The 26,098-nt window shown below is 41.4% G+C and overlaps 1 protein-coding gene across 3 annotated transcripts in view; it reads right to left on the reverse strand.

Moving 5' to 3' along the window:
- Positions 1-26,098, reverse strand: part of LOC134338640 (protein-tyrosine sulfotransferase 2-like) — a 93,007-nt gene that overhangs the window by 28,703 nt on the left and 38,206 nt on the right. Inside the window, exons 2-3 of one of the 3 annotated variants that reach the window (XM_063034641.1) lie at positions 20,554-20,663; positions 5,723-5,828 (exon numbers count right to left, since the gene is read on the reverse strand). The gene's annotated coding sequence lies outside the window, so the exon portion shown is untranslated. Of the gene's footprint in view, positions 1-5,722; positions 5,829-20,553; positions 20,664-26,098 lie in introns of those variants that run through there. The other 2 variants (XM_063034642.1, XM_063034640.1) reach the window with 2 other exon arrangements.

The raw sequence follows: 26,098 nt of genomic DNA on the forward strand, positions 1-26,098 counted from the left end.
GTATTTAATTGAATTCATTCTTCCCTCTACCAGTGAAATGTTCCCCGTGCCACTGGCTGCAACACAAGGCCGAAGCATGTTCGATCCACTTCCCACCCCCCCCCCCCCGTGCTTAACAGTTGGAGAAGTGTGCTTTTCATAAAATCCTGCACCCTTTTTTTCTCCAAATATACCTTTGCTCATTGCGGCCAGAAAGTTCTATTTTAACTTCATCAGCCCACAGGACTTGTTTCCAAAATGCAACAGGCTTGTTTAAATGTTCCTTTGCAAACTTCTGGCACTGAATTTTGCGGTGAGGACGCAGGAAACGTTTTCTTCTGATGACTCCTCCATGAAGGTCATATTTGTGCAGGTGTCGCTGCACAGTAGAACAGTGCACCGCCACTCCAGAGTCTGCTAAATCTTCCTGAAGGTCTTTTGCAGTCAAACGGGGTTTTGATTTGTCTTTCTAGCAATCCTACGAGCAGTTCTCCCGGAAAGTTTTCTTGGTCTTCCAGACCTCAACTTGACCACCACCGTTCCTGTTAACTGCCATTTCTTAATTACATTACAAACTGAGGAAATGGCTATCTGAAAATGCTTTGCTATCTTCTTATAGCCTTCTCTTGCTTTGTGGGCATCATTTATTTTAATTTTCAGAGTGCTAGGTAGCTGCTTAAAGGAGCCCATGGCCGCTGATTTTTGGGACAAGGTTTGAGCAGTCAGGGTATTTATAAAGCTTTGAAATTTGCATCACCTGGCCTTTCCTAACGATGACTATGAACAAGTCATAGCCCTAACAAGCTAATTAAGGTCTGAGACCTTGGTAAAAGTTATCTGACAGCTCAAATCTCTTGGGATGCCCAAACTTTTGCATGGTGCTCCTTTCCTTTTATTCACTCTAAAATTGTACAAAGCAAAAACAATACACTAATCTTGCTTAAAATGTTGAAAAGAATGTTTCATCTTTAACTTTACGACTTTTGGAGATCAGGTCATCTTCTATTTACTTAACTATTCACAGTAACAGAAATTTTTACCAAGTGTGCCCAAACTTTTGCATGCCACTGTACACGTCTTCACAAACCGCGAAGTATAATGACCAGACGGCCTCCTTCACTGTTGAAACAGTGGAGGGAAATATATCAACCAGCAGACTGGGCATAAGCCTGGCTCTTATTCAAGGGAAATATCTGAGGAAAAACTGGTACTCAAATCACCTCAGCTCTGCAGGAAGATAGTGATGTTCATAATGGAGTAGCCTTGATTAACATCAGAGTCAGGAGTAGAAATGAAGCTATTGAAGATTTTGATATACCGTTCCTCTGCTCTACATACCACAATATGCAAGTTGCAGCTTGCACATTTTAGTGTCTTATTTCAGTACATGAATAAACTAATATGAACGCATTACTCATTGTCTCTAATCATCCTTTTCAAAAATCTACAAGAAAATAGATGACACTTCTGTTTGCTCAAATTGATCTACAGTGTCCACAAACTATCACGAAACAAAAGGTATTTACAGTTATATTATTCAAAGCAAATCTGTAGTTTAAAGTCTTGATGATGGTGATGGTGCAAGTAGCCATATAAATTAATGACCTCATTAACCCTTCCTTTAAAAAGATTATCTTATGTTTGGTGTTATATAGCCTTCCTTTTCACAAATCTAACTACTGTACATCTCTAGAAACAGCATAATGAGGAACAAAGAATGAGGGTGAACTTTTATTCTTTTTACATGGCCTATTCCAATTCACATTCATGTTAACTTGGAGGTATACAGGAATTAAAAAGTTCCTGATATTGCAAAGTAAACCCAAAGATAGCTCAATACATCCATTAATATTAGGCTCTCCACTGACTGAATAGCAGCAAACATCACGAGGGCCCTTATAATATTACCTTAACCAGAATCCAGCTGAATATTTAAAGTGATAGGTAGAATGATAACAAGGGAACTAATCACAAACAAGAGAAAATCTGTAGATGCTAGAAATCCAACCAACACACACAAAATGCTGGAGGAACTCAGCAGCCCAGACAGCATCTATGGAAAAAGAGTATAGTCAACGTTTCAGGGTCTTGGCCCAAAACATTGACTATACTCTTTTCCACAGAGTTGTCTGGCCTGCTGAGTTCCTCTAGCACTTTGTGTGTGTTGCTTGGATTTCTAGCATCTACAGATTTTCTCTTGTTTGTGAATCCAAGTATATTTTTGTCCTGAAGAGTAGTGGGAATGTAGATTCCACTACCTGAAATAATGGTAAAAGCTTAGGTCCAGAAAATATTTAAAAATAATTTGTAGAGCAATTTGTTGTGCCATTGTTTACACGTCCACGGAAAATAGGTAGTATGGCCCTCAACTAAACAGTCTCCCTCCCTCTGGGTCATAAATTTCTATGACATTCAACTTCCTACTCAAACATACTTCCTTCTGATTTACAAGCTTCAGGCTGCATAGGTATGCATGCAAAGCACTTTTAATATATTTCTCATTTCAGACAGACAAGCATCATCATCTGACTCAAAAGGTGAGGTTGCAGTGGTAAAACAATCACTTAATTTGGTATTCACAGACACCAATTCAGACAGCAACATAAAGAGCAACAGAGGCGAGACCTCTACCTGTGATGCTAGGTAAAAGAGGCTTACAGGTAGGAGAAATGGCAAGGGAAGCACACTTGCTTCAGGTGAGGACTTTGCTGGGAATAGTCTTCAAAAATCAAAGAATAGGTTTACCCATGAAATGTTTGCCATGTTTAAAAGTTTCTTTTTGTACAAGGTATTATTTTACGAGAAGATTGAACTGTCCCTATGTTGGAACAAGATCCAAATCTCTTGGTCTGTGTTAAGCAGGCACAAGCTTAACACAGACCAAATTCTGCGGATGATACTCAGATGATTGCCAGCAGGACAATGACTAAACATGTATGAGAGTTTACAGAGTGTTGCAGCATTCCAATTATTTATCCTTCATCACAATAGTGTTTGCCCAGGAAAGTGGCAGTGACTCCATGCAACACCAAACAATGCTCATCCAGCTCCTCTACCTACCACTCCACCAAGACCTTGCTCAAACTCAATCATCCAGCCCAGATTATTGAACTATTTTGACATGGGCAGCAGTCAATCTAGATTATCCTGTAATTATACAGTAATTGTATTGGAGCACAAAGGCAGTTAAAGGCACAGAAATAGAGGGGAAACACAAGAGTAATTAGTTTATTGTTATATACAATAAGCATAATTTTATTTATAAATTTGGCTACAAATGCTTATTTTAATGGGATGCAAGATGTGGGATTATGTGCAAATATGAATTAGCAAAGCATTTAATGAAAATGCACCCGTATAATTTCTAATTAGAAAGGAAGTGTCTTAGGTTCCATCTTCCTCAGTTCCTTTCTTCTTACACACTTGGCAGCTCAGTAAATTGCTGGAGGCAAGGGCCAAGTCCTCATGAAGGTAGGTTGTCCAACGTCCAACAAATTCCAGAGATGAGGGGTGTTTAAGTTTGTCGACAGTGCAAATTAGGAAAGTAAATTATTGGAAGGACATAATGAGTATGCAAAGAGAAAACAATGTCTTTGACACTTATTTGGATCTTGTGTACAATAGAATGTTTCAGTGGCAGGTGTTCAGAATCAGGTTTATTATCACTGGCAAATGATTACGAAATTTATTATTTTGTGGCAGCAGTTCAAGTCATAAAAATTACTATAAGACACAATAAATAAATAAGTACATAAATAAATAATGGCTAAATAGTGAGGTACTATTCATGGACTATTCTGAAATCTGATGGCAGAGGGAAGGAAGCTACTCATAAAATGTTGAATGTGTGCCTTCACACTCCCATACCTCCTCTCTGATGGTGGAAATGAGAAGAGGGCATGTCCCAGATGGTGAGGCAGTTTAATGATGGATTCACATTCTTGAGGCATTGCCTTTTGAAGATGTCCTTGATGGAGAGGAGGGTTGTCCTTGTGATGGAGCTGGCTGAGTCTACAACTCTCTGCAGCCTCTTTCAATCCTATACATTACAGTCCCCTCACTAGGTGGTAATGCAACCTGTCAGAAGGCTTTCCATCGTACAGTTAAATTTTCTAGAGACACATCAAATCTCCTGAAACTCCTAATGAAGCACAGCTGCTGGTGTACCTTCAATGTAATTACTTCAACGTGTGGGATCCAGGATAGATTTGCTGAGATGCTAACATCCAAAACTTGAAGCTGCTCACCCTTTCTACTGTTAACCACTAGATGAAGATTGGTATTTGTTCTCCCGACTTTCCCTTTCTGACGTCCACAATCAATTCCTTAGTCTTGCTGACATTGATCACAAATTGTTGTTGCAACACTATTCAACCACTGATCTATCTCACTCCTGTATGCATTCTATCACCATCTAATATTCTGCCAACAATAGTGGTAATATCATCGAATTTATAGATGACAATTGAGCTGTGCATTTATGAGTGTAGAGAGGGTAGACCAGTGAGCTCAGCACATACCTGTGTTGGCCATCAGCAAAGAGGAGATGTTATTACTGATCTGCACTGAATGTGGGCTCAAGTACCATCTATAAATTTGCTGATGATACAACCATTGTTGGTAGAATCTCAGGTGGTGATGAGAGGGCGTACAGGAGCGAGATATGCCAACTAGTGGAGTGGTGTCGCAGCAACAACCTTGTACTCAAGGTCAGTAAGAGCTGATTGTTTACTTCCAAAAGGGTAAGATGAAGGAACACATACCAATCCTAAGACGGATCAGAAGTGGAGAGAGTGAGCAGTTTCAAGTTCCTGGGTGTCAAGATCTCGGAGGATCTAAACTGGTCCCAACATATCGATGCAGTTATAAAGAAGGCAAGACAACAGCTATACTTCAATAGGAGTTTGAAGAGATTTGGTATGTCAACAAATACACTCAAAAACTTCTATAGATGTACTGTGGACAGTATTCTTACAGGTTGCATCACTGTCTGGTAAGGGAGAGCTACTGCACAGGACCGAAAGAAGCTGCAGAGGATTGTAAATTTAGTCGGCTCCACCTTGGGTACTAGCCTACAAAGTACCCAGGACATTTTCAAGGAGCGATGTCTCAGAAAGGCAGCATCCATTATTAAGGACCTCCAGCACCCAAGGCATACCCTTTTCTCACTGTTACCATCAGATAAGAGGTACAGAAGTCTGAAGGCACACACTCAGTGATTCAGCCATTCAGCAACAGCTTCTTCCCCTCTGCCACCTGATTCCTAAATGGACATTGAACCCTTGGACACTACCTCACTTTTAAAATATATATTACTTCTGTTTCTTGCACGATTTTTAATCTATTCTATGTACATATACTGTAATTTATTTATTATTATATTTTGTTTTTTTATTCTTCTATATTATGTATTGCATTGAACTGCTGCTGCTAAGTTAACAAATTTCACATCACATGCCGGTGATAATAAATCTGATTCTGAATTCAAAAATGCAAAGTGGTCATTTGCACTAATTTGGAGTATGGTGCAGATCATCTTTACTTACATTATTTGGAGAAAAGTTAGAGCAGCTAACAGCAATAAAGCTACAATCATAGGAAATTCTAAACTGTTCATGAAAAGGCTGGAATGAGAAGGCAGATGGCGCAGATTATGTGCCCAAATATCTGCAATAATATTTGAATCCATAACCTTGTGCAGCCTCCAAACAAATAATTATATTTAACAAATTTCAGTTCATACCTTACAGATGCAGTGTTTGTACCATTTTATTTTGCATTGTAAAATTATCATTTTGGCATCTCAGAGTCTTCATTTCCATCCATAAATGTAAAACATGCATGAAGACCTGGGAAGAAGAAACAAACACAACATACATAACTAAAAGGAGTCAGCTTGAGTAGCAATCTCTAAAGCAAATAGCCATTGAACAATAACGACAATTTACTTAAAGATGTCTAAGCTGGAATAAATATTCCTTTTAACCCAATGTAAAACTTACGGACATTTTACCCATTTGTTAGGAAAGATTTGAACATTCCTGGTAACGTTAAGTGTCAGTCATTTTAATCACATAAGAACATGCTTTAATTTCCATGGACTTCTCCCCAGTGACAAGTGGTGTTATTTTGGATAACTTTGTAAAAATTTGTGGTAAACCTCACTGAGTCTGCTAAACATTTCCAGTAATTATGTTTCCTTGTGTTATAAGGAAATGACAATGGGAGTGAAGATGCATCATTTGTTTTAATTTTAGTTTTACCATCACAATGTTCTTCCTGGAAAATTCCAGAATTAGAGCCATACCTTGTATACAAACAAATCAAGCAGCACAACCAAACCATATCGTCATTTATGCTTCCTGAAAGTCCATTCTCTTCCAACTCATATCTTATCCTCTTTTCCTTTCTCCCATATTTGCCTATCCTGGCTCCATCTATTCAACTCAACTCCTCTTAATGGTAATGAGCTTAATAGTTAGCACAACACTTTAAAGTACCTGCGACCCAGTTTCAATTCCCTCCACTATCTGCAAGGAGTTTATATGTTTTCCTTGTGATTGTATGCATTTTGCTCCAGGTGCCCCAATTTCTTCCCACAATCCAAAAATGTACCAGTTGGTAGGTTAATTGTTCATTGTAAATTATCCCATGATTAGGCTAGGATTGAATTGGGGGTTACTGGGTGCTGTGGCCTGAAGGGCCAGAAGGACCCATTCTATGATGCATCTCAACAAGTAGAAAGTAGAAGTATATCTAGTCTACTCCGAGTAAAGTATTTTTGTCCTAATTCTCTATTAAAATTCTTTATCAATAATATATAGTTATAATGTCTAGTTTTGCTCTTCTCCACTTGTGGAAACACAATCATTGAGAAATTCAATCACACGCCATTTCCAAGTGAATAAATTTGTATTGCTTTCTCTGGGAGGTTGCAGGAAGACCCGAGTAGGTTTATGAAATTATGATGAACCTAGATATACAATCTTTTCTCCAGGGGCAAAGTATCAAATATTAGAGGGCTTAGCTTTAAGATGAGAGGGGAAAGCTTAAAGATGATTTTTTGAGTTAAGTTTTTGTTTTACACAGAGAGTGGTAAGTCCCTAGGATGCAATGGTGGGAGCAGGTGCAATAATAATGTTCGAGAGGTATTGAGATTGGCACATAAACAGACAAGGAATGTGCGGACAGATGGGATTACTTTATATTGGCACAGACACAGTGGGCTGAAGGGCCTAAACTTATGCTGGATTGTTCTATGTTTCTCAAGTAAGAAACTAATATTACACACAGTACTCCCAAAATGGCTCCTTAAGGTTGTTATAGACAGGGGTGGTAATGGGGACAAGTCCCACTACCTATTAAACACTCCCAATGTCATATACCTCAAATAGCCTCTGACAACCAAGTCCAGCTCCTGGCCTTCACGAGTGCCTTCATCAGGTAATGGTTGAGGTTAGCCCCAGTATAATCCTGAGGCACACCACTTACTGTATACTGACCTATTTACAGCTACTATCTCTTGTCAGCTAGCCAATCTACGGTGGGAGGAAAAGATGGCAGTGCGCCGCGCGTGTGCAGCTCTCTGGTGAAAAATGATGTTGTATCTGTTAAATAGGGGCCGTGGACAATTCTGATTTGATGGAGAATGGATGTGAAAGCACAGAGGAACATCTGGAGAAATTTCTGAAACGCCTGTCCACTGCTGTCACTACTGTGTGGTCGGGAATCTTTCGGAGGGTAGGCCTCAAAATCCCCGGCCTCGCCTGCTTTTGGTGACCGAGAAGGAGGTCGAATCGTTCGGCAGAGATGCTGCTCAGTACTCGGTGTCAGAGAGCTGATCAGAGCTCGAAGTTTTTGGATGATTCAGAGTCGGATTGTGGTCGGCATGGCAGGGAGAGTTTTTCTTCCTTCTCCCGTCTGCGTGAGATGTGGGACATTTGAGAAACTTTGAACTCTACTGTGCTCACGGACTTTCTTCATCAAGTTATGGTATTGTTACACTGTTTGTAACTATATGTATAATTATGTGGTTTTGTCAGTTTTTTCAGTCTTGGTTTGTCCTGTGTTTTGTGATATCACACCGGAGGAAATAATGTATCATTTCTTAATGCATGCATTACTAAATGACAATAAAAGGGGACTAAGTGTCTTCATAATCTAATCTTTTTTCCATGCCCTACACTGGAGAGTCTTGGGAGTCCTATTACAAGTTGAGTCCATAAGACCATAAGATACAGGAGCAGAAGTAGGCCATTTGGCCCATCAAGTCTGCTCTGCCATTCAATCATGACTGATCTAATTCTTCCAGTCATCCCAACTCCCTTGTCTTCTCATACCCTTGTCTCCCACACCCTTTAAATAGAAAACAGGCATCCATTAGTCTCGTGAGACCATCGATTTGCACCTTGGAAGGTTTCCAGGGCGCAGGCCTGGGCAAGGTTGTATGGAAGACCAGCAGTTGCCCATGCTGCAAGTCTTCCCTCTCCACACCACTGATGTTGTCCAAGGGAAGGGCAGTAGGGCCGATACAGCTTGGCACCAGTGTCGTCACAGAGCAATGTGTGGTTAAGTGCCTTGCTCAAGGACACAACACGCTGCCTAAGCTGAGGCTCGAACTAGCGACCTTCAGATCACCAGACCGACACCTTAACCACTTGGCTATGTGCCAACACGTTGATGCCCTGGCTAATCAAGAACCTATCTTTACCTTAAATGCACCCAATGACTTGGCCTGCACATCTGCTTGTGGCAACAAATTCCACAGATTTACCACCTCTGACTAAAGTAATTTCTCCACACCTCTGTTCTAAATGGACGTCCTTCAATCCTGAAGTCGTGCCCTCTTGTCCTAGACTCCCCTACCATGGGAAATAACTTTGCCATATCTAATCTGTTCAGGCCTTTTAGCATTTGGAATGTTTCTATGAGACTCCCCCTCATTCTTCTGAACTCAAGGGAATACAGCCCAAGAGCTGCCAGGTGCTCCTTAAACGGTAACCCTTTCATTCCTGGAATCATTCTTGTGAATCTTCTCTGAACCCTCTCCAATGTCAGTATATCCTTTCTAAAATAAGGAGCCCAAAACTGCACAAAATACTCCAAGTGTGGTCTCACGAGTGCCTTACAGACCCCAAACAACACAACCCTGCTCTTATATACTATACCTCTAGAAATGAATGCTAAAATTGCATTTGCCTTTTTCACCACCAACTCACCCTGGAGGTTAACCTTTAGGGTATCCTGCACAAGGACTCCCAAGTCCCTTTGCACCTCTGCATTTTGAATTCTCTCCCCATCTAAATAATAGTCTGCCCGTTTACTTCTTCCACCAAAGTGCATGACCATACACTTTCCAACATTGTATTTCATTTGCCACTTCTTTGCCCATTCCCCTAAACCAGCGGTCCCCAAGCACCGGGCTGCAAAGCATGTGCTACTGTGCTGCGAGGAAACTTTATGATTTGGCAATATGAGTCAGCTGCAACTTTCCTCATTCCCTGTCACGCCCACTGTGGAGCTTGAACGCATGCGAGGTCATTACTCGCGCGCCATCCATGTCAGTGCGGGAAGGAGATCAACTCCTCGAGCTTGCAAATGACGGCGGGCTGAAAAGTATGTTTGACGTAACATCTCTGCCGGCATTCTGGATCAAAGTCAAGGCTAAATTTCCTGAGATAGCCACGAAAGCACTGAAAATGTTGCTTCCATTTCCAACATATCTCTGCGATGAATGCAATGAAAACTAAATTGTAGAATAGACTGGACATAAGGAACCCCCTCGATGGCACCATCTTGTTGCAGGGAAACAAGCCAAGGGCTCCCACTGATTCAGCGATATTGGTGTGTTGCAATGATTTTATATGCTCATACGGGGAAAATATGTGCTGTGTGTTTAATATCCAAATGTTACTTAAAATGTTATGATGCTATTGACTTATAAGTGACTTATATAACCATATAACAATTACAGCACGGAAACAGGCCATCTCTGCCCTTCTAGTCTGTGCTGAACGCTGACTCTCACCTAGTCCCGCCGACCTGCACTCAGCCCATAACCCTCCATTCCTTTCCTGTCCATATACCTATCCAATTTTTCATTAAATGATAATATCGAACCTGCCTCTACCACTTCTACTGGAAGTTCGTTCAACTCCTACTTCAAGCTCCGCCGTCCTCCCCGATAATTGACTTATCACTATATTCATGCGAGGAAAATATGCGCAGTGTGTTTAATATTAAATTCGTTACATAAACCCTTTTAGAAACAAAATTGAGTGTATTAGCCACATATCACCTATATTCCGGTCGTGATTAACACTACCCGCCCCCCCCCAAATAGAATCGCCAAAAACGATTTGTAGGAAAAAATCGGCACGTACACGCATGCGCACTGGTGCCCGCACAAGGCTTCATGGTCATTGTAGTCTTTCTTGGGGTAAACACAACGTATTTGACTGCTACTCTTGTCTGTTGGCATTCCTACCGCCTACCGCGCCCCCCCCCCCAGGGTCAGCTGGTCCGCAAGAATATTGTCAATAATAAACAGGTCCGCGTTGCAAAAAAGGTTAAACTATCTAAGTCTCTCTGTAGGCTCTTTGTTTTCTCAATACTACCCGATCCTTCACCTAGCTTTGTATCATCGGCAAATTTAGCCACAAATCCATCAATACCGTAGTCCAAATCATTGCTATACATCGTAAAAAGCAGCGGTCCCAACACTGACCCCTGTGGAGCTCCACTGGTAACCAGCAACCAGCCAGATTAGGATCCCTTTATTCCCACTCTCCGCTTTCTACTGATCAACCAATGTTCCACCCATGCTAGTATCTTCCCTGTAATTCCATGGGCTCTTATCTTGCTAAGCAGCCTCCTGTGCGGAACCTTGTCAAAGGCCTTCTGAAAATCCAAGTATACTGTACCACATCCACTGCATCTCCTTTGTCTATCCTGCTTGTAATTAGTAAGGAAGACAAATGCACTGTTAGCATTTATTCTGAGAAGACTAAAATATAAAAGCAAAGACATACTGTGGAGGTTTTATAAAAGTTTTGGTTAGGTTGCATTTCAAATACTATTAGCAATTTTGGGCCTTGGAATAAGAGTCCAGAAAAGGTTCACAAGAATGATTGCGGAAATAAATGTATGAGGAGTATTTGGTGGCTCTGGAGTGGAGTTTGTTTAAAGAATTAACAAAATCTGTCAAGCCTTTTAATAGGGTTCCTAAATGAAAAAATGTGAGACAGTGGGAGAATTTAAAAAGCGAGCAGATTAACGGAGTGGGCGACAGAGTAGTGGGAGACAGAGTAGGAAGGCTTTGGCTTGAGAGGCTTCAGCAAGCAGGGGCTGAGGACGAGCTTGCTCCCAGTGAGGTAAGGCCAGGTAAGTTCCTTTAATTACTCTAATTAACTTCGAAGTTGGTAATGGAGGCAGCAGTTAGGGCAGTCGAGTGCTCCATTTGCAGTATGTGGGAAGTCAGGGTGAGCACAATTGTCCCTGATGACTACACCCGTAAAAGGTGCATCCAGCTGCAGCTCCTGGCAAGTCGAGTTAGGGAACTGGAGTTGGAGCTGGATGAACTTCAGATCGTTTGTGAGGCTGAGGCAGAGGCAGAGGCAGAAATAAACAGGAGTTACAGGGATATAGTCACCCCTAAAAGTCAGGAGACACGTAGCTAGGTGACTGTCAGGAGAAGAAAGGGGAATAGACAGAATGAGCAAAGCACCCCTGTGGCCATTCCCATCAACAATAAGTATACAGTTTTGGATACTGTTGGTGGGGACAACCTACCAGGGCCAAGTTGCAGTGGTTGCATCTCTGGCACCGAGACTGGACCCCTCAGCTCAGAAGGGAAGGAGGGAAAAGAGGAAAGCAGTAGTGATAAGAAATTCGATAGTTAGGGGGACAGATAGGAGGTTCTGTGGGAGAGGTCGAGAATCACGGATGGTCCGTTGCCTTCCTGGTGCCAGGGTCTGCGATATCGCGGATCGAGTTCTTGATATTCTTAGGAAGGAGGGTGAGCAGCCAGATGTCGTGACCCGTGCAGGGACCAATGACGTGTATAGGAAGGAGGAGGAGGTCCTGCAAAGAGAGTTTGGGGGTTAGGTGCAAAGTTGAAGGACAGGACCTCCAGGGTTGCAATCTCAGGATTGCTACCCATGCCACGTGCTAGTGAGGCCAGATATAGGAACATAATGCAGCTAAATACGTGGTTAAGGAGTTAGTGCAGGAGGGAAGGCTTCATGTTTCTGGACACTTGGGCCTTGTTCCAGGGAAGATGGGACCTGTTCTGACAGGACGGGTTGCACCTGAACTGGAGGGGAACTAACATCCTTGAGGGAAGGTTTGCTAATGCTGCTCCGGGGAGGGGGGGTGGGGGGCGCAGTTTAAACTAGATTTGCAGGGGGAGGGGAACCAGAGTGTTAGAGCAGATAGTGAGGCGGAGGAAGATAAAGGTCATGCGAGAACTGCAAGTATAGTGCATGGAGTAAAGCAAGATCTAACCTACAAAGCGGCTTTGAGGAAAGAGAAGCAGAATAAAGGATGTAAAGGTAGTAAGGTAGAGGGCTAAAGTGCGCATACTTCAATGCAAGAAGCATCAGGAACAAAGGTGATGAACTGAGAGCTTGGATACATACATGGAATTGTGGTGTAGTGGCCAATATAGAGACTTGGCTGGCACCAGGGCAGGAATGGATTCTCAATTTTCCTGGATTTCAATGTTTTAAAAGGGATGGGGGGGGAGGGGAGGAGGGGTGGCATTACCGGTCAGGGATACTATTACAGCCACAGAAAGGGTGTGTAATGTAGCAGGATCCTCTTTTGAGTCAGTATGGGTGGAAGTCAGGAACAGGAAGGGAGCAGTTACTCTACTGGGGGTATTCTATAGGCCCCCTGGTAGCAGCAGAGATACCGAGGAGCAGAATGGGAGGCAGTTTTCGGAAAGGTGCAAAAATAACAGGCTTGTTATCATGGGTGACTTTAACTTCCCTAATATTGATTGGCACCTGATTAGTTCCAATGGCAGAGACGGGGCAGAGTTTGTTAAGTGTGTCCAGGACGGATTTCTGTCACAATATGTTGACAGGCTGACTAGGGGGAATGCCATACTAGATCTAGTATTAGGTAACAAACCGGGTCAGGTCACAGATCTCTCAGTGGGTGAGCATCTGGGGGACAGTGATCACCACTCCCTGGCACTTAACATTATCATGGAAAAGGATAGAATCAGGAAGGACAGGAAAATTTTTAATTGGGGAAGGGCAAATTATGAGGCTATAAGGCTAGAACTTGCGGTTGTGAATTGGGATGATGTTTTTGCAGGGAAATGTACTATGGACATATGGTCAATGTTTGGGGATCTCTTGCCGGATAGAAACCATAGAAACCATAGAAAAACTACAGCACAGAAACAGGCCTTTTGGCCCTTCTTGGCTGTGCCGAACCATTTTCTGCCTGGTCCCACTGACCTGCACACGGACCATATCCCTCCATACACCTCCCATCCATTTATCTGTCCAATTTATTCGTAAATGTTAAAAAAGAACCCGCATTTACCACCTCGTCTGGCAGCTCATTCCATACTCCCACCACTCTCTGTGTGAAGATGTTAGGGATAAATTTGTCCGGGTGAGGAAGATAAAGAATGGTAGGGTGAAGGAACCATGGGTGACTAGTGAGGTGCAAAATCCAGTCAAGTGGAAGAAGGCAGCATACATGAGGTTTAGGAAGCTAGGATCAGATGGGTCTACTGAGGAATATAGGGTAGCAAGAAAGGAGCTTAAGAAGGGGCTGAGGAGAGCAAGAAGGGGGCATGAGAAGGCCTTGGCGAGTGGGGTAAAGGAAAACCCCAAGGCATTCTTCAATTATGTGAAGAACAAAATGATGACAGGAGTGAAGGTAGACCAATTAGAGATAAAGGTGGGAAGATGTGACCGGAGGCTGTGGAAGTGAGCGAGATCCTCAAGGAATACTTCTCTTCAGTATTCACCAATGAGAGGGAACTTGATGAAGGTGAGGACAATATGAGTGAGGGTGACGTTCTGGAGCATGTTGATATTAAGGGAGAGGAGGTGTTGGAGTTGTTAAAATACATTAGGACGGATAAGTCCCCGAGGCCTGACGGAATATTCCCCAGGCTGCTCCACGAGGCAAGGGAAGAGATTGCTGAGCCTCTGCCTAGGATCTTCATGTCCTCGTTGTCCACGGGAATGGTACCGGAGGATTGGAGGGAGGCGAATGTTGTCCCCTTGTTCAAAAAAGGTAGTAGGGATAGTCGGGTAATTATAGACCAGTGAGCCTTATGTCTGTGGTGGGAAAGCTGTTGGAAAAAATTCTTAGAGATAGGATCTATGGAAATTTAGAGAATCGTGGTCTGATCACGGACAGTCAGCATGGCTTTGTGAAGGGCAGATCGTGTCTAACAAGCCTGATAGAGTTCTTTGAGGAGGTGGCCAGGCATGTAGATGAGGGTAGTACAGTGGATGTGATCTACATGGATTTTAGTAAGGCACTTGACAAGGTTCCACATGGTAGGCTTATTCAGGAAGTCAGAAGGCATGGGATCTAGGGAAGTTTGGCCAGGTGGATTCAGAAGTGGCTCGCCTGCAGAAAGCAGAGGGTCGTGGTGGAGGGATTACATTCAAATTGGAGGATTGTGACTAGTGGTGTCCGATAAGGATTGGTTCTGCTTTTCGTGATTTTTATTAATGACCTGGATGCGGGGGTAGAAGAGTGGGTCGGCAAGTTTGCAGATGACACAAAGGTTGGTGGCGTTGTGGATAGTGTGGAGGATTGTCGAAGATTGCAGAGAGACATTGATGGGATACAGAAGTGGGCTGAGAAGTGGCAGTTCAACCCAGAGAAGTGTGAGGTGGTACACTTTGGAAGGACAAACTCCAAGGCAGAGTACAAAGTAAATGGCAGGATACCTGGTAGTGTGGAGGAGCAGAGGGATCTGGGGGGTACATGTCCACAGATCCCTGAAAGTTGCCTCACAGGTAGATAGGATAGTTAAGAAAGCTTATGGGGTGTTAGCTTTCATAAGTCGAGGGATAGAGTTTAAGAGTCACGGGGTAATGATACAGCTCTATAAAACTCTGGTTAGGCCACACTTGGAGTACTGTGTCCAGTTCTGGTCGCCTCACTATAGGAAGGATATGGAAGCATTGGAAAGGGTACAGAGGAGATTTACCAGGATGCTGCCTGGTTTAGAGAGTATGCATTATGATCAGAGATTAAGGGAGCTAGGGCTTTACTCTTTGAAATGAAGGAGGATGAGAGGAGACATTACAGAGGTATACAAGATATTAAGAGGAATAGATAGAGTGGACAGCTAATGCCTCTTCCCCAGGGCACCACTACTCAGTACAAGAGGACATGGCTTTAAGGGGTGGGAAGTTCAAGGGGGATATTAGAGGAAGGTTTTTTTACTCAGAGAGCGGTTGATGCGTGGAATGCATTGTCCGAGTCAGTGGTGGAGGCAGATACACTAGTGAAATTTAAGAGACTGCTAGACAGGTATATGGAGGAATTTAAGGTGGCGGGGGGTCATATGGGAGGTAGGGTTTAAGGATTGGCACAACGTTGTGGGCCGAAGGGCCTGTACTGTGCTGTACTATTCTATGTTCTATAATAGCAGAAACTGTGATGGAATCACCTCAGGAACTTGTATGCCAAATCAGTTTCTAAAGTTAACAGACTTGTGTTAATGGAAGCCAATACATAAACTAAAGTACTTATTATATATTTTTTTCATTCTGTAATAAGGTACCTTACATTAAGTAACTGGTGTGTGTAAAAAACCTAAGTTGTACTTATTTCTAGATCTTGTAATGGGTAATGGATCACAAAGGATCAGAGAAATAAAAGTAGAGAGGTTTAAAAAAAAGGCTAATTGAGCTTCACAGCACACCAATACATTTCTGGTAGATTTTCTTGAAGAACTATGATCCCACATTTCAGATTTACAGGATTTCATATTGCCATCTGTAAGTACCTAAGAATTAGGTTTAATATCTCTCAGAGTATTTCTAATAATGCACTTGCCCAGTTGTATGATTTATGAAGGGTCACTATGAGCTTTGAATAAAAACAAAAAGTACAACTGATGAGTGGTATAAGAAGCCTAAACCTGTTAAGCCCTGAAATGTAGAGTAAAATTCATGCATCTACAACATACTTTATTGTTATTTGAATAAGATTATCCAACAGCACTTATCCAACAGCACTTGTTATTTGAATAAGATTATCTAAACCTGCAACTTCCTAGTTGAGAACAACAACAGCAAAAGAATGAAATGTCACCACTTTCAGTCTGCGCGTAAGGCCCGATTTATACTTGTACGTACAGACTATGCTGTAGGCCTGAGTTATACTTCTGCATAGCCCTACGCTGTAGCGAGCATGTGTTGTGTCTGCATCGCTCTGCAATTCACCGCCAAAACGCTAGTTGGCAGTGGGGTTTCTATGCCATTGTGTTGAGGTTCTTCGTGAGAGACATGGACAAGGAAATGCATTTCAAATATTTTCGGATATCGGCAGGTAGATTTGACGATTTGGTTCATCATCTCCAACCATTTATTTCACATCCATGTACAGACGTGGCGGAGAAAAGCAACCAGAAATGCGTAGGAGGAAATGCGATGCTACCAAGTGGACCAATCACAGCTGTTGCGGTCTGCGTTTTGGGGAGGTGCACATCACCCTACGGCGTAGGGTACACAGTACCTGCAGCGTACATTTGACGCAGAAGTATAAATCAGGCTTAAGTCACGCACAATCCTAATTTGCAAATATATCACACTTCCTTCGCCATCAGTTGGCCTAACCTCTGGAACTCCCCATCCAACAGCACAATGGGAGTATCTGCACTAGAAACGACTGTATTACTTCAAAGGGACAGTTCACTGCCACCTCTTAAGAGCAATTAAAGATGAGCTGTAAATGCCAGTCTTACAAGTAAGGCTCCAATCTTAACAATAAAAATCATTCAATTTCTTACCTTCCTGCAAAACATCATCTAAAAATCTGTCTTTAATGGGCAAAAGATAACTCAGGTATGTCAAGGTTCATTTCCTGTCCTGAAGAAATCCTTTTGCAGTAGTACATAACTGAAGAAGGCCAATCTATCATGATTATGAATACCAAGTACATCAATAATGTTAAGGACTAAGAGACTGAAGAAGAGGCAAGTGAAGAGAATTTCAGAGGATGGGAGAAGGGGGCCCCAAATGCTACACAACATTGGGGATTAGACACAAAATCAGATACTCAGTAGTTTTATAGTAATGGATCTGAAGGAGCGGGTCAAGATATTTAGTCAAATAATATAATTTGAGCACAAGGATCGGAAGCAATCATTGAGTGTTAATAGATCAGCCTTCATAAAAAATAAAGCCAATGGTTTCCTTCCCTCTGGTTCAACTAAAAGATACAGCTTGGAAAGATGAAACATATACTGTAAATGCTGGTAACAGAAGGGAAATCAAATTAACATTTCATGTCTAAAATCATTCACCAGAAGACTCTGATGAAGTCTCTGATAAAGGTTATAGCCACAAAAGATACTACCTGGCCTACTCAGTGTTCCCCATATATTTTTTCGTTTTGATTTATTAAAGCTGTATTCTACAAGCCATTAAATCACATTCTCTTCAGGATCTGCAAAAGCTGAACAATTAAGACACACATGAAGAGCTGTCTAACTATTTCAAAACAATTAAAGAAAATCAGTCTTTATTGTCTGAAGCAAAAACACCATTAACAATTTTAAAAATTGAGTTAAATGTTTGAATTCATCCAGAGGAACACTTATTTGCATACAGTGAATGCAAATGAAAGTGAGATTTCTGCTGATTTTGTTTCATCAATTTGAAATCATATAATTACTATGGTCATCTGCTCTTTAAATCAGTCCCAACTCACTAGAGCAATTCAATCAGTCTCAATCCCCAGATCTTTCCCACAGGACTGATCTTCCTCATGCCTATCAAATTTTCATATGAAAAGCCTGACACATTACATTTCCTCTACATTTGGGAGATAACCAACTTTCAGATTACAATTACATACCACTTCTTCAATCCATTGTGTCTATCAATTTAAATCTGTATGATTTGGTCCTGGACCTACGTGCTAATGAAAGCATATTTACTATATTTAAACTTACTTTAATTTTGTATATACCTCCAAACCTTTCACCTCACTTTTGTTCCAAGCAGAAAAATCTCAACTTCTGCAGCTGAATTTCCTTGGCCCGGGAACCATTCCCTTTTCGATCTTTTCTGTATCTTTTTCAGAACCTTTATATCCTTCCTGAAACATGTTGTTATCAGAATTGAGCCCTGAGAGGAAGTGCAAGATTGAAGCTTTATAGAACCCTGACTAGTCCATAACCGCGAGTATTTATAGAAGTTTCAAATTCTCTGCTTTTGGACATAAAAGCTTTTATTAATAAAGCTCAAAGGCCCACTGGATTTGCTAAACACTCTCTCAACATGGCTAACAAAATGAGAGGCTAACATGTGAAATTGTTAGTTTCAAGATCAGTACTTTGAAGGAATATTAAACTGAATTAGATTTAACATAAATGATCTATTTTAAGGAACAAACTCCAATGCAGTCTTAAGAGTAGAGCGTTTTCCCAGTCGATAATTGAACAGCTTCAATCACAAATCCAGTGTCTCTTCTGAGAAGAGATGCATAAATCAGGGGCCATCAGTGATATTGCAATCATGACTATCTTCAAGAAAGAAAACAAGTTTAACGCTGGAAACTATAGTAGATATCCCTGTTATCTGTCATAGTAAAGCCAAATGGGCACGTGGCCAAGTGGTTAGCGACCTGAAGGTCGTGAGTTCGAACCCCAGCCAAGGCAATGTGTTGTGTGCTTGAGCAAGGCACTTAATCACACATTGCTCTGCGGCCACACTGGTGCCAAGCTGTACGGGTCCTAATGCCCTTCCCTTGGACAACATCGGTCTCGTGGAGAGGGGAGACTTGCAGCATGGGCAACTGCCGGTCTTCCACACAACCTTGCCAGGCCTGCACCCTGGAGAGGGAAGACTTTCCAGACGCAGATCCATGGTCTCGCAAGACTAATGGATGCCTTTAATTTAAAGCCAAGATCATTCTGAATGGTTCCTTCTGGTAATCAAAAAGCTGCTTTTTAAATTTCAGTGCAGAGTCTGTCCATTCAAAGGCACAATGGGCATTGCGGGCACCATGCGACAACTCCAAGAAAAGCGCTAGGAACAGCTCTACAAGAGCATGCTATCCAGGGGTGTAGACTCAGAACAAATCTCAGTAAACACTGATGTCAAACATGGCTGAATTATGGCCCCCAACACTTGACATAAAAATTCACTTGCCACAATGTTGCACGTCATCTCCAACAAATTTCCTGCAGGAGTGGAGTTGATGGGAAACAACTCAACATAAGGCACCTACACTTCAGAACTCGGTCACCCAACCTCAGTAGTTGAACTACAGTAAACAAATGACAGATGCATTCTTCGAAGCTGAATTCGAAAGCTATTGTCAACTCATTCACTGAAGTATGACTGAAGTCAACATCAATTTCTATTTCAACATCTGGAAGACAAAGGTCATCAAGTAGCTTTCCCCCTCTTTATCATTCTGCCCTTAGACTACAAAATTTGAGAGTGAGAACCAGAAAATATTAACCACTTGGCCACATCAAATATTAGGGAAATTCATCGCTACCTTCCCATCCTTAGCACAGATTTTGGTTAGGGAAAAAAACATTTGAAAGTTGACCTCAGACCTGGCAAAAAAAATTTAAGAGTTTACTGAGCAACAGAGATTCCTGCTTTCCTCAAGATGCATACAAAATACCAACATTATTAATAATAAATTTTGAATTATGTTAAAATAGTACACAACAAATAGTTCCAAATAAAACTAATGAATAAAATATATATTATATATATATCGATCCATTTGGAGATGCAAAAGTCTTTCTCTGCAATCCTGTACACCAAATCCTCTTCAAGGTTAAAAACACAGCTGTTGTCCTTAATATACTTTTTAATCTTGCTACTGTTTGTACTGCAGCAAACTACATAAGTATTTAATCAAAAAAGCTTGCATCTCCCACAACATTGCTAACAATTCCTGCCTGTGGCCATCAAACTTTACAACTTCTCCCTTGGAGGGTCAGACACCCTGAGCCAATAGGCTGGTCCTGGACTTATTTCCACCTGGCATAATTTACATATTATTATTTAATTATTTATGGTTTTATATTGCTATATTTATACTCTATTCTTGGTTCTTGGTTGGTGCAACTGTAAGGAAACCCAATTTCCCTCGGGATCAATAAAATATGACTATGACAATCTAGAAAATTCCCCACGTCTTTGTAGCATTTGTTTTTTTTAAAAAAGGGCAATATTACCATATTTGGTTTAATCTAAATTTATGGCTGATATTGCAGTTAAAGGTAGTTCAGTAATAACATTTTTTAAAATTCGTTTTCTATTTGTTCATGGGTCCTTACCACCCCAAGTCATCAGATTTACAACATGTTTTCCTTCTTACTAACACACTTACTTTCAAAGCAGCAGGCCAGCCAGAGAATTTCATTGTAGCTTTTCATGAAAAGTTACCTTTTAAAAACCTGGGAAGTCCCTGCAGTATCAACATTTCAGTGAGCCACATTTCTAAATACAATAAAAAAAACTGTTTTCAATTACAGGGAAGTACACAACTTCCTAAATCATTCTGTTTTTGATGAACTTGTTACTTGAGATTTCAGGTATTTTCAAAACATGCTCTAATTTCATTTGTGACTTTTCTTTCCAAATCAACTCTTTCTTTGTTTGTTCTCATCAATTTATGGTGAATTTATTTTTAGACAGATGTGCATACATTTTCTCTAAATTTCCACAACAGCAAAATTATAGGAGCTGCACAGAAAAGCAAAACTATCATCCCACTCAGAAAACAAACTTTAAATGTACTTCTCATATTGACATATGTGACTGGTTACAGTGGTTTGTCAGGAGGAAAACCATGTGAGCACAGTGAATGACCAAATAAATCTTAGTTTATGGAAAAAGCTGCTAGGTGACAAAATCAGTCATAACTGTCAGAAGAAAACTCATATGGTACCAATGAAAGATAACTATCAGAAATAGAAAAGTAGAATAATATGGGATGAACATTCCAGTAAAGAATAAGCACAATAGCAAGAGGTAAAGGATGTTAAAGCTCTTAAGGGGAGATTCAGGAGTCCTGGAAGTGAATGCAACATAATCAAAAAAATCTAATGCAGCACATTACATTGTAGAACTACAAAAGGCATGCAAAAATGTGGCAATTGTAATGCGTCTACAACACTGCTAATATTGTGGTTTGGCATTTGTACAGATAAATGAAACTACCAATGAAAGGATCCAAATCCATGTATCAGCTAACAAGCTTCACAGAATCCAGATGATTAATTTTCAGTAAATCAATTATAAGACCACTCTTCAATACACTTGAGGGGTTTATTGTTACAAACAAAATAATACATTAGATACTAGAAAAACAGTCATTTAATCAAATAAGTGGTTACTTACTGTTGCAAATTGACAGATAGCATGTGACTATTACTCATAACAAAACTGCTTAAAAATTGAACCTAACGTAGGAAAGAGTCATCTGCTAGCCTTGCACACTATGAACCAGTGAAAGATCAGTTGTACGCCATAACTTCTGCAAAACAACCCATAAAGCTCTGACATGTTATTAGAATGGGTTAATTATTGGAGGCAAGAACAGTTCAAGTTGAAAACTTTCAAAGATAATGAGGAAATTTTGGTGTTGTCATCTTGTCAAACTGGGGCTCTCTATTGCCAAGATTTATATGTAGAATCAACAGAAGCCAAGATATTCAGCACTGACATTGATCAGCAAGGTGTCCCATATTGCTGAGTTCATAGAACTGCTTAAAAGGCAAAGCAAAGATGCTTGCATTTAGCAGAAATGGCAAGTATAAACTGAAAAGGTTATACCTGGAGGAATAACTGAATAATGCAACAGAGAATTATCAAATTTTTTTGATAATTTATTTATTTTTCCTTATTTAGAGATACAACACTGAACAGGCCCTTCTGGCCCAACAAGCCACATGGTCCAGCAACCCATCTATCTAATACTAGCCTAATTACAGGACAATTTACAATGATCAATTAACCAACTAACTGACATGCCTTTGGACTGTAGGAGGAAACCAGAGCAAACTTATATACTCACAGGGAGAACATACAAACAGTACCATAATTGAACTCTGAAACGACCTGAACTGTAATACCTACCGTGGTGCCCGGAATGGAAGATGGGTAGCACATATGGAAAGAACAACCTTCTGTGGCTCCTGTTTTTTTCTTTCCCTCAGCAAATGCTCCATGACCTGCTTCATGGAGCTGAGTACAGGTTTCCCCCACCATCCAAAGGTACAGCGTTCTTATGAAATGGTTCGTAAGCCAGAATGTCATAAAGTGAAGAAGCGATTACCATTTATTTATATGGGAAAAATTCGTGAGCGTTTGCAGACCCAAAAAATAACCTACCAAATCATACCAAACAACACATAAAACCTAAAATAACAGTAACATATAGTAAAAGCAGGAATGATATGATAAATACACAGCCTATATAAAGTAGAAATACTTTTCTACAATCATTGCTGCACTGTTCTCCATAGCGAAAATCTCATGCTAGGGCTCCCGACAGAAACACTCTCTTCAGTAATCTTTAAGCTATGAAGCTGCCAAATCATACCAAACACTTAAAAATACATAGCCTATATAAAGTAGAAATAATGTATGTACAGTGTAGTATCACTTACCAGAATTGGGAAGACAGTGCCAAGCACACTGATGATGATGTGTTAGGCTGAGTCGTCGGAGGTTGGGGTGGTGCAGTGGCCCACCCCCATACTGATTTGCGAAGCATGCAGCAGTACACCGGTGGCCGGGACGCACCCAGCACATCTTTAAGAAAAAAGTCGTAATAAACAAGCTAATTAATTAGGCGCCGCCCAGCATGTAAATGTCAGCCCAGATCAGAGGCGACGCAATCAGCAATCGCCTCTGATCTGAGCCCACGTTTACGTGCTGGACGGCACCTAATTAATTAGCTTGTTTATTTCGGCTTTTTTCTTAAAGATGTGTTGGGTGCGTCCCAGCTACCGCGGCAATGTATCGGTCCGCGGCCCGGGGGTTGGGGTGGTGGGACACTGGGGTGTCATCTCATCGTCGTCTGTTTCCATCAGGGCAGGCAGGTCATCTTCTTCTATGTCTGCCTGTCTCGATGTCGAAGGTCAAGGTTCATCATCTGCTGTGGCGGATGTGGAAGGCTTGAAAAATGACAGTATGCTTGTCTGCTAGCCTCGCGCATTTTTCTATCATCTCATGCAGTTGCTTCACGCTCAGTTTCTGGACGACTTCACTTTCAGCCCGTTCGTTACTGCATTCAATTTCAATTGTTATCCTTTCCTCTTCCAATTGCATCAGCTCTTCACCTATCAGTTCTTGGTCATGGAATGCCAAAAATCTCTTCAACATCATCTTCATCAACTGCCACAAGCCAAACTCAGTTTGTCCTTACTTCATTCACCACGATTGAAACGCTTAATTATGTCTAGTTTTACGCTAAGTGTAACACCCTTACAAGCTCTTTTAGGCTTTTCTGATACCTTAGAACTCATCTTGCTAACAGCTGCTCACAGGCACATGTTTAAGCAATGCCGGCGAGAATGCCGTTCCGAGGGAGGAGCTTGGCTGCTCAGGGCGCACGCTGCCTTTTTATCACGCACTGTCTTTTTTTTTGTAACAGTGAAAACACCTTCTGTTAGCAAAAACAGGTAACTAATGTAGGTCTTTTGTAACAGCGAGGTTTCGTAAAGCGAACGTTCGAAAAGCAGGGGACACCTGTATCTACAGTAGATTGTTTTTTGATAATGCATTGGGATCATACCAAAAACAAGATTCATTCACAAGGGAATGAGAGGCCTGACATTCAAGAGCTAGTGTAAAGTAGCTACTCATCTCCCTCTTCCTTTCCCCCTCCCACTCCCCCTCTTACGGAGAGATGGGGTCCAGAAATGCAGTCGAACTTATCCTTATAGCAAAGTTTCCAAGTGCTAGTCGGGAGGGTTTAAATTAGTGAGGTCAGAAGGATGAAAACCAGAGCAGCAAGTGGAAGAAATGAGGGGAATATAGAGGTTAGGTCAATTTAGGAATGGTGGGGCTAAAGGGTTGAATCAGAATCAGGTTTAATATCACTGGCACCTGTTGTGAAATTTGGTAACTTAGCAGCAGCAGTACAATGCAATACATGACAATATAGAAAAAGTGTTTTTTGTGTGTATTAATAGATTAAAAATAGTGCAGAAAGAACCCAGAAATAATATATATTTAAAAAGTGAGGTAGTGTTCAATGTCCATTTAGGAATCACATGGCAGAGGTAAAGAAGCTGTTCCTGAATCACTGAGTGTGTGCCTTCTGGCTTCTGTACCTCCTTTCTGACAGTAACAATGAGAAGAGAGCATGTCCAGGGTGATGGAGGTCCTTTAATAATGGACACTGCCTTTGAGGCACTGTTCCTTGAAGCTGTCTTGGATATTACAAAGGCTAGTACTCAAGATGGAGTTGACTAATTTTACATCTTTCTGTAGCTTCCTTTGATCCTATGCAATAGACCCCCATTCTAGTGATGCAGCCTGTCAGAATGCTCTCCATGGTACATCTATAGAAGTTTTTGAGTGTTTTAGATGACAAACCAAATCTCTTCAAAATCCTAATGAAATACAGCCATCATCTTGCCTTCTTTATGTTGAGACTAGGTTAGGTCCTCAGAGATCTTGACACCCAGGAACTTGAAATTGCTCACTCTCTCCACTTCTGATCCCTCTATGAGGATTGGTTCATGTTCACTCATCTTACCCTTCCTGAAGTTCACAATCAACTCTTTTGTTGTACTGACATTGAGTGCAAGGTTGTTGCAGTGACACCAATCAACTAGCTGATATATCTCACTTCTGTATGCCCTCTCATCTCTGTCTGAGATTCTACCAACAATGGTTGTATCATCAACAAATTTATAGATGCCATTTCAGTTATATGTAGCCACATAGTCATGGATATAGAGTGAGTAGAACAGTGGGATAAGCACACGTCCCTGAGGTATGCCAGTGTTGATAGACAGCGAGGAGGAGATATCACCAATCTGCACAGATTGTAGTCTTCCAGTTAGGAACTTGAGTATCCAATTGCAGAGGGAGGTACAGAGGCCCAGGTTCTGTAGCTTATTGATTAGGACTGTGGGAATGATGGTGCTAAATGTTGAGCTATAGTGAATGAATAGCATCCTGAAATGTGTGTGTATTGTCCCAGTGCTCTAAGGCTTTGTGAAGAACCAATGAGATTGCATCTGCCTCAGACCTAGAGTGGCAATAGGCAAATTGCAGAAGGTCCAGCTCCTTGCTGAGACAGGAGTTGATTCTAGCCCGACCAACTTCTCAAAACATTTTATCACCATAGTTGTGAGTGGTACTGGACAACAGTCATTAAGGCAGCTCACTCTACTCTTCTTAGGCACTAGAATAATTGTTGCCTTTTTGAAGCAGGTGGGAACTTTCAACTGTAGCAGTGAGAGGTTGAAAATGTCCTTGAATGCTCCCACCAGATTGGTTGGCACAAGTTTTCATAGTCTTACCAGGTAGTCCACTGGGGCCTGCAGCCTTGTGAGGGTTTACCCTCCGGAAAGGGCAGTCTGACATCAGCCTCCGAGATAAGAGATCACAGGGTCACCAGGTGCAAGCAGAGGTTTTCATAGCTGTAGTTATATTCTCCCTTTCAAAGTGGGCATAGGAGTTGAACTCATCAGGTAGTGAAGCATCGCTACCATTCATGCTATGGGGTTTCGCTTTGTAGGAAGTAATATCCTGCAAACCCTACCAGTGTTGACATGCATCCAATGAAGTATACCCGATGAAGTATACTTATTTTTATTTATTAAGTATACAGTTCAAAGGGAGGAACTTTGAACCTATATTAGTATGTGGAATTACAATGTTGTTGCCTTTACAGAGACTTGGTTGAGAGA

The sequence above is a fragment of the Mobula hypostoma genome, chromosome 27, assembly GCF_963921235.1.
Source record: "Mobula hypostoma chromosome 27, sMobHyp1.1, whole genome shotgun sequence".
NCBI classification, from domain to species: domain Eukaryota; kingdom Metazoa; phylum Chordata; class Chondrichthyes; order Myliobatiformes; family Myliobatidae; genus Mobula; species Mobula hypostoma.